General features: G+C 38.5%; 1 protein-coding gene across 1 annotated transcript in view; it reads right to left on the bottom strand.

Annotated features, from left to right (window-relative positions):
- Ostm1 (osteoclastogenesis associated transmembrane protein 1) overlaps window positions 1–17,306 on the bottom strand; it is a 59,279-nt gene that overhangs the window by 19,873 nt on the left and 22,100 nt on the right. The window lies entirely within an intron of this gene.

Genomic DNA, 17,306 nt, shown 5'->3' on the forward strand with positions numbered 1-17,306 from the left:
CCCATTGGCCGCCACCGTTCCGGGCCTCAGGCGGCGAGCTGGGGAACTACTGTGTACACTCAGAACTTTGGAGATGGGCTCCAGGCTGCTCCTGGAGTAGGCCTCTCCCGCTTTAGACCTTCTGTCCCGGTCTTGGCCTCGGAGCGCCTACTGCTCTGAGAGTTTCCTGCCTTCTAGAAGTCTGCGGAGTTCCTACAGTCACCAGACCGACAGGGCCTTAGCGTGAAGATTACTGTCGAGTGAGGGCCAGAGAAAGCCAGCTGACACTAGGGCTTTTGCAAGAATTTTGCTGGGGAGGTTAGGGTTATTGGGAATTGAACCCAGGGCCTTCTCGCTGAGCTGTGTCCCCACCTCCCCAATTCCCACTTTTTTTTTTTTTTTTTTTTTTTGGACAGAGTCTCGTTAAATTGTCAAATTGCCCTAACTGAGCTTGGATTTGCTGTTCTCCTACATCACGCGTGGCTGGTATGATTTTTACTTAGTGTTATCAGCATTTTCCCCTATTTCTCCTACATCTGGTCTGATACTGTATTATTGGTATTGGAACTGGTGGGTTTAAAGGTTTGTTTTTTGTTTTGTTTTGTTTTTACCGTGTGTGATACTGAAGATTGAATTCAAAGCTTCCCATACACTAGGCAAGGGCCCTAACACTTCGCTGCATCCAGCCCATTTGGGTTTTTAGACAGGATCTTGTTAAATTAGCTAGACTGGCCTTGAATTTGCATTCCTCCTCCCTGAGCCTCCCAGTGACTGGGATTACACCATGCGCCCCAGCGCCGGGTTTATAGCAACGCTGCAATGTAAAACTTCTTGCTGTGTTGGAAATATTCTACATGTCTGCCTTAACACGGTAGCCACTGGGGGCTATTGAGCCCTGCTCAAATGTACCTGCTGCTACTGAAGGACTGAATTTTCAATTTAATTTCAATGTGAGTAGTCGCTCCAGCTGTTAACAGCCACACTGGGCACAGGACTGGGAAGAGACCATTAAGTGTGCTTGTAACTGAGTGATACACCAAGCTTAGTGCTAAAACCCTGAAAATCCTAGTCAAAACGCTGAATTTAGGAATCCCATCCGAGCTGGATGTAGTGGTGCACGCCTGTAATCCCAGCACTGGGGAGGCTGAGGCAGGAGGATCGCTGTGAGTTCAAGACCAGCCTGGGCTACATAGTGAGTTCTAGGTCAGTCAACTACATAGTGAGACCCTGTCTCAAAATAAACAAACAAACAAAAAAGAATCCCATCCAGTTTCTGACATGGCCAGGGCAATTGTAAGGGCTACTCTAGTAAGCATCTTGATACCACTGTTTGGCTGTAAAAAGAATTCAAGCTCAAGCCGCTTTCTTACCAGTATCTGAATAACAAATTTGGTAGAAAAAATTGCTTCTGGGCTGTTTTGTATCGTCCTACTTTACAGGTTATCATTTCTGCCTTGTAAATGCAGAGCTACTGCATTAACTCCTGTTTGATTTAGGGTCCTAATTTATGTTTCTGAGGGTTCTTATAGTTACTTTTTACCTCATCTTTTTTTTTTTTAGTTACTGTTTTGTGTTACTAAATTTGCTTGTGATAGCTAAATTTTGTTTCATTTTTGTAACCTACAAACAAAATAGAAAATTTGATTTATGTAATAATAAATGTATTTTTAAAAGAGAAAATAGGTTGTCTTAATCTTCTCAAATGTCATTATGTAACTTTTAAGTCTATGTCTTAGAATAACCATTATGTTTTTGGTGGATATGTACATTGTTAAACTTCTGTAGAAAGCAACATAGCATAACCAACACTACACATGTACATAATCTCTAACCCTACAAGTTAATCTCTAGAAACTTATCTTAAATGTACAGTAGCCTTGGATAGACATTAATGTTCATTGCAATTTTGTTTGCAATAGTAAAAAAGGGGTGGGAGGTTCAAAAGGCATATTAAATAAATTAGAAGCCCTTTTCCCTTACCTTCTTTTCTCTTCCCTTCCTGGAACCATTAAATCATAAAGGTCAAGAAGAGCAAGGTAGTCATCTGTGATTGGTGGGGTCAGAGAGCATTCGCACGGAGGGGAGTAATGTCAGCCTGATGCAGGTATTGGGTCCTCAGTAGGATTAGAAGGGTTCCATGCAGGTGCAAGAACAGCAACAGGAATTTGCTTACATTCAGATGTACTGATCAGATAAGAAAGTATATTAAAGAGAATTAGGGTCCAGTGCCTCACTGTCAGAAATATGAAAAGAAATGAACTCTCTATCATGTTAGATTAGAATGAGAAATAATGCAAACTCATGGCTTAAAATATATAGAGAGATAAATAAATGTAGATGTAAATATATATGTATTTGTGTGCATGTGTTTCTCCTGGTTCTGTCCACTGAGGCCTGCTTTCAAAGGTACCACAATAGTAATGAGCACACATAGTGATCTTGGCTTCTAAGTATCACTCTCCACTAAACAGAAGCAAGGATCTGACTTAACCAATGAAACAGGAGAAGTGCAAGTTGATCCTGGATTATCTTGTGCCAGAAAGTAAGGAAGTGCTCCAGGAATGATAGGGACATATCAGGACACAAGCCAGCTTGAATAGTTTTCCACTTGTCCGACCCAAGACTACTTGAGATCAAAATAAATAATAGTGGCTAACAAGCTATAAGCCATTGAATATAACAAACCATAAGTCATTGTAATATATTTAAATAAATGAATAAATTGATAAGAAATATGATATTTGCATATTTTCAAAGATACCTGCCACCAAAATGTTTCTTAATTACAAACTTCAAAAAGAAAATTTACAATGGAGAAGTCTTCAGATCCCGTGTTAATTAAATGAACATGAATGTCATCATAACACAATGCACAGAAATTGAGTGACACCTGATAGAATGCAATTAGAAGAACCCTGCATCAGTTCTGTCACATTTCTGCCAAATTAATATTTTATACTAATGTATTAGGAAATATTAAGCCAAATTAAGTTCATTGTACAAATTCTCTACCCTATAATCTTTAATAGGGCTGCAGCTAGAAAAGTCAAAAAAAGATTGAGAAGCTATACTTGACATAAAGAACGTTACTGGGACAACTAGCAAAATTTGAAAGGGTTCTTAAAATTAGGTGTTATAATATATAATGTTAATTTCCTGATTTTGATAATTGTGGCTGGGTAAGAACATTTTGATTTTTAGGAAATACAATGGAAAGTATTCAGGAGTCACAGGACATTGAATCAACCTTCAAGTGGCTCCAGGGGAAAAAAAAATAAGGTAAACTTTATATTATGTTAGCAACTTTTTTTTGCAAGCTTAAAATTATTTCAAAATCTAAAAAATATATTGAAGAAAACTAGAGGAGAAATGCTATACAATCCCATGCACGTGAAATCTTACGTACTGTATGGCACAATTGCCAAGGTAAGTGGAAAAAAATTGTGCATGCATCTGTATAAACGGTCTCTAGAAGGAGTAACCACAAAAAGGGTCACTTTGGTAGAAGATGAATTAGGTAGTATGGGAACAGCACTCGATGAAAGATTGTTTCTTGTCAGTTTTAGTACTTCTAAAGTTTTGTTCATGAGACTTCTTAAGAAATGGAAAGATAGACCTGGGGCTGTAGCTCAGTGGCACAGCGCCTGTCTTGCAAGCACAAAGCCCCAAGTTCGACTCTCAGTACCAAAAAAAGACAGTTTGTGGTCAGCTATTATCAGGCTTGAGATATTTGTGAATTCCACAAAACAGAGTTTTGTAAGTATGTATTTTTTTCTGAAAGTCATAATTTGTATTATTTTTCAACAGAAGTCTATGATTCAAAAGATTAAGAAGCATAATATTGAAATTAATTTTTTAAATGCCTTCCTCCAAGTCTGAGTTGCATTAAATCTGCTTTTTATCTCATATATATAGAATATGTGGAAAAACAAAGCAAAACAAAAAGCAGTAATTCACTGTGGTAGACACTAGAATAAACAAAACTGACTGGAATATCACTGTGCTTAAAGAATAGGACATAAAAACGTGTATAATAAAAATAAATATTAAAGGAAATAAAGTAGAGGGGTTTGGGAAGCATTAAAAATAAAACATACTCTACCCAGGGATTTTGAGAAAAGTCAAAAATTTCTTCAAAGAGGAGGTAGTTTTTGACTGATGTCTTACAGAGTAAGTAGGAATTCGCCCAACAGCAGCTCTAGAATGGCTAAAAGTAAGTAGCAGCAGTCTAGACAGAAGGAAAGACTACAGAACTTGTCTTAAAACTGCAATTGCATGGCAAGCTTACTATTTTTACTTCGAGCTTGTTATTTGTGCTGATTGAAATATGGTGCTAAAGCCAATTCACCTACTTAGTACTCCATGCTAAAAAGCCTCAGTTTTAGCCTACAGGCGGTGGGTAACAGTTGAAGGACATGAGCAGGACAGTGACATAATCGTGTGGGCATTTTAGGAACTCTAGCAGCAAGGACATTTGGGGTGCAGGCTAGAGACTGTGGTAATTAAAAGACAATAAAGGCTTAACTGGAGGCTATGGTTAGGGTGGGAAAGAAAGATTTGATAAAAGATATGTATGGTACAGAAAGAACAACAACTGGTGGTTAGTTAGATCTGAAACATGATCCAGCAATGGTTACAAATTTGGAGAACTGAGTAAGTTATAGGCCATAGACAGGAATAGGAATACAGGAAAAGGACAACATTTGAAGTGGAATGGAAATAATTCAGCTGGAATCATCAGCTCAGAATCTTTTGGTAGAGACAGTAGGAAGAATTTTAAGCTTCAGATTAGATGCCTGGTGGAGGTAACTGGACTAGGGATTTAGAGCTGCAAATCTTTGAGGCTTATGTGTTTTTTATTTACCTGGAAGGTAAATAAGTCACCCAATGACTAAGACAATAAGGTTAATTAATGATTGTTAAATTATATTCACTATGATCTATATAATGGTCCCTGAATATAAGAATAAGTTCACGATAAAGGTCTTATTTTAAAACCTAATAACAAAAAAGTAATGCCCTTGCCCAAACAGGTCATTTATTGCTCTTGCCTACATTATTATAATAGCAAAAGCTAACAAAAGGAAAAGGCAGGAAACTCAGCGTGTTAGTCCTCTGTTACTGAAATAAGTACCCAAGATGGTTCAACTTTTATACAGAAAAGTAAACAAAAGTTTACATTTGTAAACTGCAGAGTCAGCATGGGATTTTACTCTGAAAGTGACTCCTTCATGACAGGCTAGAGTTGGAGAGAAATGCAGAGCAACACCAGCCATATCTGAGAGGGTTTAATCAGGAACCATTTTGGGGAAATGTTAATTGATTAAGACTGAGCCATAGAACAACTACATTTCAAGGTTTCTGGTGTGACCCAACCACCGTTCCTGTGTGGGAGAAGGCTACAAGAGACAGTTTCAGAGAAGATGCTGGCATAGACACCCCTGACAAGATCCAGCTGGGAAGGACACAGGGGCCCTACCCTTCATGATGAGAAGTCAGGCTTGTCATGTGCTGCTGGGTCTGAACCATGTTGGCCATTAGGTCCAGTGGTCTGCCTGAACCTCCACCCCATTGCCTACATCCAGAACAGAACTCAGTGATCTGTTTGTTTTCCCCATCTACTAATATGAGCAGGGATCTACCTTGGCTTGGATGGTTACCACAGCCTAGGGAGTACGGACAGAGGCACTTGGGATCAGGCGGAACCCCTGACAGGCCCACATGCGGTGAAGCTGGGTGGAAAAAGCTGTGAGTTTGGGAGCACAGAGAAACACAGAGGCTGGGAGCAACAGGGATGACTACAGCCTTGGGGCAGAAACCATTAACCAACCATGCCCAGTGGGAAAGGGGGAGCAGAATTCAGCATTCACACAAAAAAAGTGAGTGTTGAAACAAAATGTCTTCCAGTGATTCATTATACCTCCCCATATCTTTTAGATTCCAATACTACAGACTTCAGAAAGAAACCACTCATTCAAAAACACAGAGCACTATTTTTTGGTCTCATTTCCTTTTTTTTGCCTTTATTGGTTTTTTGCAGTTTGGATGTTTTCTTTTTTATTCTATTTTCTTATTCTACTTTTTTCTCCAAAGTGCTTGTATACCAAAGCAAATTTCCCCATAAGAAATAATGGAAACTCAATTGATTCATTCCACAATCCAAAAATATTAATATAAAAATGATTATAATACTAAAATATAAAACAAAACAATAAAGAAAACACAAAATATAGAGAAAAGTAAATTAATCTGCACTTGACTTTGTGGCAGGCGTGAGGGAAACAAGAACGAGGATGGTAATTGCACAGGACAACTTTCACTAATAGAATCACTGCTGTCTATTGGCTGATTGATTGAAATCTTTTGCTTTTGGTGCAGCTCTAACAAAGAATCTATCCAGTGACACTTGGCTTTTACCTCCTTTTGAGGATTTCATACAAATGTGACTTTGCATTGTTGTTAAACAAATTCATCATTCGCACTGCCACAAGCTTATTCCAGTGGTGCTTTTCTACAGAATTTCGCACTGTTTCCCACATTTTACACATCTCCCTAATCTCATTTGAAGTGAGGGATTCCTCCACCTTTTTCTCTTTCTCCTCTGCAGATGAGATCTCCTCCATATGTTCTTGTTGTTAGGAGATGATCACCCACGATTCTGCAATGAGAGAGAGAGAGAGACAGAGAGACAGAGAGAGAACCATTGACTCAGTTGTGATCATGTGATGTTCACATATTACTCATATAGCAAGACATTATTTGTTTATCAAGTTAAAATTGATTAGAAATGGTTGCTCATCTCATGGAACATTTGCAGATCAACTTGCTTACAATCCAAGGTTTTACTGTATTTGGTTTTTCCTTGTGTCTATATGATAACTAGAGATCTCTTTTCTTTGGTTAAGGGTGGTACAATGATAGCTTTAATTGCTTCTTACAGTATTTCAACATCTAATTTGTCTTGGACTCTAGTATTTTTATTAATTTGTTGCTATTGCCAGGGTGGCATAGTTGTTGCTATTAATTGGTTTTTCACTGTATGCCAACAGCTGATTTGTCTTTGTGTCATCAACATTACTGTGGTTCATTTCTGGAAAACTTGATGCTAGACCATTTACACTCCATCCTCCCTTCCCAAATTAATGGAAGTGGTTGAATCTGGGACAGAGGCAAAGTAGTATACTTACCAATGGTCAGAGTATATCAGTGAAAAGCAGACACTAACTAAAGGTATCTTCATAGTTACAACAAAGTCTTTGCACTATAATTGCAAGCCTCAGCACAAAAAGAAAAGAAATATGAGAAGACAAGGCAACAAAAAAATCCCAACTCCCCTGAAGTTGATCCACAGGGCATCAGTGGGGAGGAAATAAAATGCCAAAGAGCCAAATTATAACAAGTGATAAAAGAGGAAACAAAAAGATTGATAAGACCCCAGTGAGCTCAAAAATGATATAACTGAACAGATAATTTACTTAATAAACAATGTGATCAATGGGCTTACAGAAGACAATAATAAAAAGCTAGCTGAGCTACACAAAATGATATAAAACACAAATAACCACATTATCAAGAAATTGGAATCCATAAAAAAGTAAACAGGAGTCCAAGAGATAAAAAATGTTATTGAAGGAATGAGCGGCAGAAGTGACCAATATGAGTGTCAAAACTAGAAGATGGGGCTGATGCAAGTGACCATATACTCAGAGATACCTTAGGAACAAAAGAGAACATGGAAAATGGATCTAGCAGCTGCTAGATAATGCAAAGAAGACTAATACAAGCTTAATTAGAGTAACTGAAAAATCAGAAGACAGCACAAATGGCATATAAAACCCTATTTATAAAATTAATAAAATGTTTCAAATATAGAGAAAAACATAATGATAAGTGCATAGAGAATCCCAAATAGCGATGATCAGAAAAGTTCTCCACATCATAGTCAAAATCCCAGTAGTCCAACACAAAGACACAACCTTAAAAGCTGTTGGACAAAAGCAACAAATCATTTATAAAGGTAAATCCAGTGCAATTGCAACGTACTTCTCAATATAAATCTTACAGGCCAAGAGAGCATTGAGTAGCGTTTGAAGCCCTAAAACCTAGACTGATACATACTTCAAAATCATCTTCAACATTGTCAGAGAAATACGGTCTTTCATGACAAAGAGCTCATTTAAAAAATTCATGGCCACCAAACCAGCACTCAAAAAATTCGCAAGATATCCGAGAAGAGACAATAAAGCCAACAATGCCATAAAGTGTAATGAAATAAACATTAGGAAGGATGAGCAGCTAGGCAGAAAGGGAGAAAAAGGGAATCAGCAATAGGAAAATAATGCAGTGAGAGAAGTCAGTACTTTTCAGTAATAACTCTCAATGTGAATGATCTCACACCACCAATCAAAAGGCATAGGTTAGCTTAATGGATCAAAAAACAAAACCCAATGATGTTATATATAAGATACACATTTAATCCAAAAAGAAATACATAGACTTAAAAAAAATCAAAGGATAGAAATCAATATTCCATGCAACAGGAGCCCCAAAACAAGCAAGAGTAGCTATCTTACTTTCAGACAAAGTGTACTTCAAGCCAAAACTGATCAGAAAAGGCAAAAACTACATATTGGTTAAGGGAACAATTCTACAAGAAGAGAGAATAATTATAAATATGTATGCACTGAACACTGGCATACCCAACTTTGTAAATCAAACACCACTGGACATAAAAGACCAGATAAACATCAACAGAATTATAGTAGGGGACCTCAATACCCTATTATCACAAATACACAGATCAACTAGATAAAAAGTCAACAAAGAAACATCAGGCTTGAACCACACTTTTGAACAAATGGATTTAACAGATATCTACAGAGTGTTCTACCCAACAAAACCAGACCACACATTCTTCCCAGCAGCTTGTGAAACTCTTTCCAAAATAGATCACATAATAATCCATAAAGCATGCTAAAGACAAAATAATCTAAATTGTCCTTTGCATATTATCAGATCATAGTGCAATGAAACTAAAAATCAGTGGCAAAAGAAACCATATAAATTATGGAAACACACAAAGATTAATCAGTACACTCTTGGACAATCAATGGGTCACAGAAAAAATCAAGTGAAAAAATTAGACAGTTGCAAGAATCAAACAATAGCGCCAGACAACATACCAGAACCTAAGCAGGTACAATGAAAGCGGTCCTAAGAGTGAAGTTCATAGCTGTGGAAGTCCACATTAGAAGCAGAAGGTCCGGGAGGCGGGGAAGGAGGGAGAAAGACCAAATAACCTAATGGTGCACCTCAAGGTCCTAGGAAAACAATAACAATCCAAATCCTTCCTAGTTAGGAAGGAAATGATAAAGATGTGAGCACAAATTTAGGAAACTGAGACAAAAAAAAAATCAATGAATTATAGAGCTGATTCTTTACGAGAATAAATAAAATAGGCAAACCCCTAGCCAGTCTTACCAAAAAAGGAAAGAAAAGACCTAAATCAATGCAATGAGAAATGAAAAAGGTGAAATCACAATAGATATGGCCAAAGTACAAGAGATTTTAGTAACTAGTTCAAAAATCTATACTGTAATAAATTGGAGAATCCAAAAGAAATAAATAGATTCCTAGATACACATGAAATACCAAAAACTGAACCAAGAAGGTATAAAAACTCTAAATAATACAATAACAGGTGATGAAGTTAAAGCAGTAATTAAAAACCAACCAAGAAAAGATCAAAACTCGATGGATTCACTGCTGAATTGGGCAAGAACTTCAGAGAAGATCTAACATCAATATTCTTCAAATTTTTAATGAAATGGGGAAGGAGTACTCCCAAAGTCATTCCTGAAGGCTAGCACTAGCCTGATTCCAAAATCAGAAAAAGACTCAACTAAAGAAGAAAACTATAGACCAATCACTTAAAGGAACAAAGACACAAAAATATTCAACAAGATACTAGCAAATAGAATGAGACATATCATTAAAATGATCATATGTTGTGGCCAAGTAGGCTTCATCCCAGAAATGTAAGGATAATTCAACATGTGCAAATCAGTAAGTGTAACGTGCTATATAAACAGAAGGAAGGACAAAAGTTACATAGTCATCAAAACAAATGCAAAGAAAGCTTTTGACAAAATCAACATTAATTCGTGGTAAAAATCCTGAAGAAAAGAGGGAAAGAAGGACTTTATGTCAATGTCATAAAAGCCGTTATGACAACCCTACCGCCAGCATCATATTAAGGGGGGGGGGAGTTGAGAGCCTTCCCTCTAAAATCAGAAACTAGACAAAGATGTTCATTGTCACTGCTCCTGTTTAATACAGTACTCACATTAGCAACCAGAGTAATGAAGGAAGAGAAAGAAATCAAAGGGAGACATACAGGAAAGGAACAATTACTGTTGTACCATTGTACGTACAGGAAAGTCAAATTACCACTATTTCCAAATGACATGATCCTTTACAAAGAAGGCACAAAAGTTCCACCAAGATTCATAGAATTAATAACCAAGTTCAGCAATGTAGCAGGATGTAAAATCAACACACAAATATGAGTAGCATTCCTGTATACCAATAATCAATTCACTGAGAAAGAAATTAGGAAAACACTATCATTCACAGTAGCTTCAAAAAAATTAAATATTTAAGAATTAAGCTAACCAGAGAAGTGAAAAACCTCCACAATAAAAACTACAGTAGTCTGAAAAGAGAGATTGAAGAACGTCAGAAAATAGATATCCCGTTTGAGTAGGTAGAACCAATATTGTCAAAATGACCATACTTCCAAAAGTTATGCATAGATTCAATTCACTCTGAATCAGAATACCAGCAACATTCTTCACAGAAGTATAGAAAACAATCTTAAATTTCATATGGAACCAGAAGATACTCTGAATAGCAAAAACAATCCTGGGCAACAAGAGCAAAGCAGGAGGTATCATCCCAGATTTCAAGCTATATTACAAAGCTACAGTGAAAAGAACAACATTGTATTGGCACAAAAACAGGCCTATGAATCAGTGGAACAAAACAGAGGATGCTGAGCACATTATCCATCTGAGCTTTAACAAAGCGACCAAAAACTTAGGCTAGAAGAAAAATAGGTGCTTTAGCATTTGGTGCTTTATTTAGCCCATGAAGAACATTGAACTGTGACTCACATCTCTCACCATGTACTAAACTAAAAACAAAATGGACGAAAGGCCTAAATATGCAAACAGGAACCCTTGAAGATAAAATAAGTAAAAATATTGAATACATAGGCACAGGCAAGGTCTTTCTGAACAGAGCCTTAATTACACAAGAAATAGCATCAAAAATAAAAAATGGAACCATATGAAATAAAAAGCTTCTGCACAGCAAAGAAAAACCCAACAGAGTGAACAGGCAACCTACAAAATGGGAAAAAATTGCCAGCTATTCCTTGGACAGAGGGATGATATCTAGAATATATAAAGAATTTAAGGGGCTGGGGATTTAGCTCAGAGGTTCAGTGGCCTGCCTTGCAAGCTTAAGGACCTGAGTTCAATCCCCGGTACCAAAAAAAAAAAACTTAAAAAAGTTAGACCAACCCCCTGCAAAAAAATATAAGACCCAATCAGAAAATGGGCAACTGAAAGGAAGAGACACCTCTCAGAAGTACAAATAGCCAAAAAATACATGAAAAAATGTTCAACATCTCTGGTCATTAGAGAAATGCAATTAAAACAACACTGAGATTCTGTCTCCAGAAAGAATGGTAATCAATAAGAACTCAAACAATAATAAATGCTGGTGAGGCTGTGGGGAAAAGGAACCCTTCTATGTTGCTGATGGGAATGCAAACTAATACAACCACTAATAATTGTGAATATTCCTCAAAAATGGAAAAAGAAATTCCATTTGATCCATCTGTTTTTCCTTCCAGGTATCTTCCTGAAAGATCTCTTATAATGAGGCATGCATTACCTGTTTGTTACAGCAGCACAACTCAGAATAGCTAAATCTTGGAAGTGGCCTATATGTCCATCAACAAATGAATGGAGAGCAAAAATGTGGTATTGACACAATAGAATACTACTCTGCCATAAAGAAGGATGAACAGAATCATTTGTAGGAAAATAATGCACCTTGAGACCATAATTTTAAGGGAAATAAATCAGACGCACAAGCTTAGATATTGCGTGGTTTCTCTCATGTGAGAAACCCAAAGTATAAGTAAGCTAACCAGCAAAATGAAAGGCAGATAATAATATAAAGGGAAGTGGATCTTTTGTAAAAGGGAAGGGGACCAGCACATGGAGGGGGGGAGACAGGGAAAGGGAATGAATTAAAATGTGGCGTGCACATGTGCCAGATCCCCATGATGAGTGTGATCATTGCGTACTGCAAACGTACTAAAATTTTTAATTAATTTTACATTGGTACATTTAAGGTATATAATACGACACCCATCATTGGAGATTTGTACATTTACATAATATGTCTTGATTCTTACTTTTTCCCCATTCCCCTGGCCTCTTATCAACCCTTCCATCCCTCCCTACTTACAAAAAACATTGCTTCCATTTTTATCTTTTCTCATATTAACTCCATTCCCCTTTCCTTTCCCTGTCCTTCCCACTTCCCCTTCCCTTTTGCAGCTTTACTTCCTATTTCACCTTATCTATTATACATTTTCATTCTTATTTACACTTGCAATTTCTCACACCAGAGAAACTGTTCAGTATTTACACGTGTGTCCTATTTATTTCACCTGTGAGTATCACTTATTCTTTGCATCATCTAGCAGCTGCTGGATTGATTTCTCATGGCCCCTAACTATTTTTAAGAAATTTTTTAAAAATAAAAATTTTTAAAAAGCAAGACTGAAACAAGTAGGACAAATATTAAACCCTGTTTCTCCAGTCTGGCATCCTGAGCACACTGGGATGAGATGTGGGTTTCCAAAAGCTCAGGCAGCCCCACCCCTCTGCCTTTGCTGAATGCAGCCCACATAGCTACTTTCTTGAACTGGCTTTGCACACTGGCTACACCTTCCTAAAACAGCCTTTCTGTGTTCTTAGCATTGCTCCCTTACTGGGATCTCCATTACCACCTGTTTCAATCTTACTGGCCCACATATCACTCTGTCGGAAGCTGCTTGCAGGGACTGCCTGGCCTCTGAGGCTTTCCTTTGAAATCTCAGTGGAAACCTCAGTGATCACATAACTCTTGTATTCTTTATGCCTATAAACCAACATCAAGTAGACAGTACCAAAGTCTGATGCCAGCATGAGCTGCATCTGGGCCTACTTGAACCATGGCTGCAACAGCATGAATCCCTTGCTAGCTGAAGACATCCACAGACCCAGATGAGCAGGGTGCTCCAGGGCTCACTTCTCAAAAGACTGGCCTGGAAAAAAACTTTGAAAGAAATTTACATTATGAGAGGGTCTTGCAGTTCCTCAGATGCCCAGCCTTTGCTGTTGTCCTGAAGCACAGTACCTGGCTTCTTTTTTAACATGCTAATTGCTTTAGCAACTGCACGTCTTTGGCAGCACCTTTAAGCTTGCTTCTTTTCTAGTCAAACTGCACGTTTTCCAAATTTTTCCACTCTGCCCCTCTGTGCTCTTGATTCTCACAGTAAATTTGGCTAAAAGCAGCACGTAATACCATGTCACTCCTCAAATACTATGCTGCCTTGAAATTTCCCCTGCCAAATATTCTAGCCTGTCATCTTTAAGCTTGCCCCCCCATAGTCTCCATGCATGCAAATTCTTTGCAGTGACAGAACACAGGTGGTCCTCAGTCCTCATTTCCATCTGAAATCTGTCAACAGCACCTCTACTGTCTGCATCCTGCTAGCATTCTGGTCTTCTGACCCCTCACAGGACTCATTTGTTAAGCTCCATTCATAATGCTCTCGTCCACTCCTCCAAACTCCTCCTGGAAACCAACTTCAAAGGCCTTTCCACATTGTTAGCAGTAAGAAGTCACCTCTCCTCTTGGCACCAATTCTATGTTAGTCAGCTTTCCATTTCTATAACAAATACCTGAGATGCATCAACTTTAATAGAGAAAACGTTTATTTTGGATCACAGTTTTAGAGGCTGTAGTACATAGTCAGCCCTGTGGCATGTGGAAGGGCAGCACAACATGATAAAGAGTACATGGAGGAGTTTCTTTTTATGTTTGAATACCTATAACAAATTTGAACGACTTTAATGAGCTAATAAACATTTGATAAAATTTCATTTTATATTTGTGTATGAATCATGCTTTGTTTTTTTTTTTGTTTTGAGACAGGGTCTCACTATGTAGTTGAGGCTGACCTGGAACTCCCTATGTAGCCCAGGCTGGTCTCGAACTCACAGCAATTCCTCCCGTCTCAGCCTCCCGAGTGCTGGGATTATAGGCATGCGCCACCACAGCCGACTGACTCATGCTTTTAAACTGTTTGAAAATTATACTTTTCCCCCGTTAAAATATGTGAAATAAAGCCAGACATGCTGGCTCATGCTTGTAATCTCAGAACTCTGGAAGGCTGAAGCAGCCTCAGCTGAGCAAGTAAAATGGGGGAAAGCAGGGACATAGGCTTGAACCCTTCCTTCCCTGTGGTCTGTTTTCACTACAGCGGGCAAAGTGATCCTTCAAAATCTAAGCTTGATCATGTTACTCTGTGTTCTGATACCTCTGGAGGCTACACAACTTGCTAAAAGTCAAAGGCAAAGGCCTCCTTGTGTCCTAGAATAATCTGTGTGACTTACCACTCCCACCAAAGTACCATTTTCCCCAACCTGTTTTACTTTTCTCCATAGCACTTAACACCATGCAAAATACTACACATTTTTTTGTTTATTTGTTTCCTGTCTCCCATTAGAGGGTAAGCTCGTGGAGGGCAAACACTGCATTGGTTACTGCTCTCTCTCGGTACTTAGGAGACAGTACTTGGCACATAATAGATGTTCAATAAATATTTCTTGAAAGGTTATTTCATTTAGAGGGGGTAGCGTGTAAGAAGTTTGAGGCTTCAAAAGAAAGTATGAAGTAATCATTTTGGATAGTGAAAAAATTAATGTTCTAGGTAAAAGTGCTAGGCAATATTGATTGCCTACTTGAGATTTGGGGGCACAGTTTTAAGATCTGACCAGTCAGCCTAATATGAGTTGTCTTCAGCAGTATTCAGTTGTCAGGTAGAAGCACAGAGCAACATAATGAGCTTAACTTTCTTGGAGCATTGCCTAGACCAGTGTAATGAAAGGAGAGTGCTACACCTCTTCCCTGGACCATCTTATAGTGCCTTTCCACCTTCCCAGATCATTTGTATCAGCTTCCCATTAATGTGACAAAATGCCTGGGTTAATTTATAAGGAGTAAGCATTCATTTTGGATCACAGTTTCAGAGGATTTAGTCCATGGCCACTTGACCCTGCTGCCTTTGGGTTTGTAGTGAGTCAGCGCATCACGGCAGGAGTGTGTAGCAGAAGAATCTGGTTACCTAATGGCAACTAGGAAGCAAGAGAGAGAGGAGGGACCAGTGTCCCATTATCTCCTTCAATGCACACCCTCACTAACCCGTCTTCCTTCCACCAAGCCCCACCTCCCAATAGTGCCACAGACTGGGAATGGAGCTTTTCACATAGAAGCCTTTTGGAGCCTCAGTTTTAGGTGATATTTTTAAAACAATGAAGTTTAATTACCTATATCTAACAGATTATCTAGTTGTGGGTATATATTTCTAATAGATGGATCTTATAACTTTAAATTTGTACAAAGATTTTATAAATATTCCCTACATTTAAAAGTGAATGAAAAGACACATGCATGTGTGTGTATAGGTGCTTCAGTAAATTATCAGTGACCAAAATCTGATCACTGACTCTATTTCCTAATATAACAGGGAACTGCTATTGATTTGATACCTTATCTGTGGTTGCTTCTCCCATAGCCATGACTCATAGGTCCAGAAATCAAATGGTAGAGACAACAGTGATATCATTTTCTATTACCCCACTACCAACTCAAAATTGTTGCCTTCATTCCCCACAGGATTTTTGTTTGTTTGTTTGTTGTCCAGCTGGCTAGAGGTCTTTATTTCAAAGAGAAGAATGTTTCCACCAGGAACAGTAATAATTCAGTTTAGCTGGATGTTAAGACTGGCATCGGCCACTTTGGGTTTCTCATATCTCTGAATCAATGGTCAAAAAAAAGTGGCTACTGGACTGGATAGGGTGATCTATACTTACTACCAAAGGGAAATTGAATTTCTCCAAAATAGGGGTAAGAAAGAGTACGTCTAAAATACAGGAGATCCCTTAAGGTATCTCTTAGTATAACCCTGCCCTAAGAGTAATGTCAATGAAAAACTACAACAGCCCAATCCATCAAGAGCATGAATGGCCCAGACCCTTCAGGAATGAAGTTTTGGGTGATTGGTTTATTGTAGTTCTGGGTGTGGATATCAGGAAGGCCCACCCTATCCAGTAGGCGTGGAGCCTGGATGGGACGAAAGAGAAAGAAAGTTTTGCTGCTGCTCCTGCCTTCCTGCCTTCCACACCTCGGACTGTTTCTCCTCTGCAGTGCCACTCTATTCACGCCACCCTGCCTTGGAGCCAGTCAACCATGGACTGAACCTCTACAACTGTGAGCCAGAATCAGTCTCTCCTCCTTTAACTTGTGACTGTCAGATATCTTGTCCCAGCAATGCGAGTCACCAAGATAGGTCATGAGGGCATACTCTTGGGTACTATATCTGGTCCTTTGTCCCTTCCTGTCTGGTGCTACTCCCTTGCTTTGCTTCCTGGCTCCCTTGAACTGAGCAGCTCTTCTCTGTCATGTCCTTCTGCCATTATGCTCTTGCCTCAGTGCCAGCAGATCACGTACTGAATTCCCTGAATCCATGAGCTAAACTGAATATCTCATCCTTTAAGTTGTAGGTGCTTGGTCTTGTGTGAGTCAGGAAAGCTGACGCAGAGATATTTTGAGGGAGTTTTTAAAGATGAAGTCTTGCTATGTAGTTCAGGCTGGTCTTAAACTCACAGCAGTCCCCCTGACTCAGCTTCCTGAGTGCTGGAATTACAGGTGTGTACCACCATATTTGGCCCTGTATTTATATTTAATGGTTAAAATGTTATTACTTTTACATCATTGTATTTAAGTTACACAATATCGACTTGAAGATTAAACATGGAAAGATCTTTTGTAACACAGAGTGACTATGGTTAATAATATGCTTAAGTCTTGAAAAATACCAAAGAGGGGTGGGGACAAGGGGAAAAAATGAGAACCAAGACCTGGCATGTAAAGGTACAAGATCCCAGTAATGAATGTAACTGTACTGTCTCTAGAATGTA

Source organism: Fukomys damarensis, unplaced genomic scaffold (genome assembly GCF_012274545.1).
Source record: "Fukomys damarensis isolate Sample0158 unplaced genomic scaffold, DMR_v1.0_HiC HiC_scaffold_14, whole genome shotgun sequence".
NCBI lineage: Eukaryota > Metazoa > Chordata > Mammalia > Rodentia > Bathyergidae > Fukomys > Fukomys damarensis.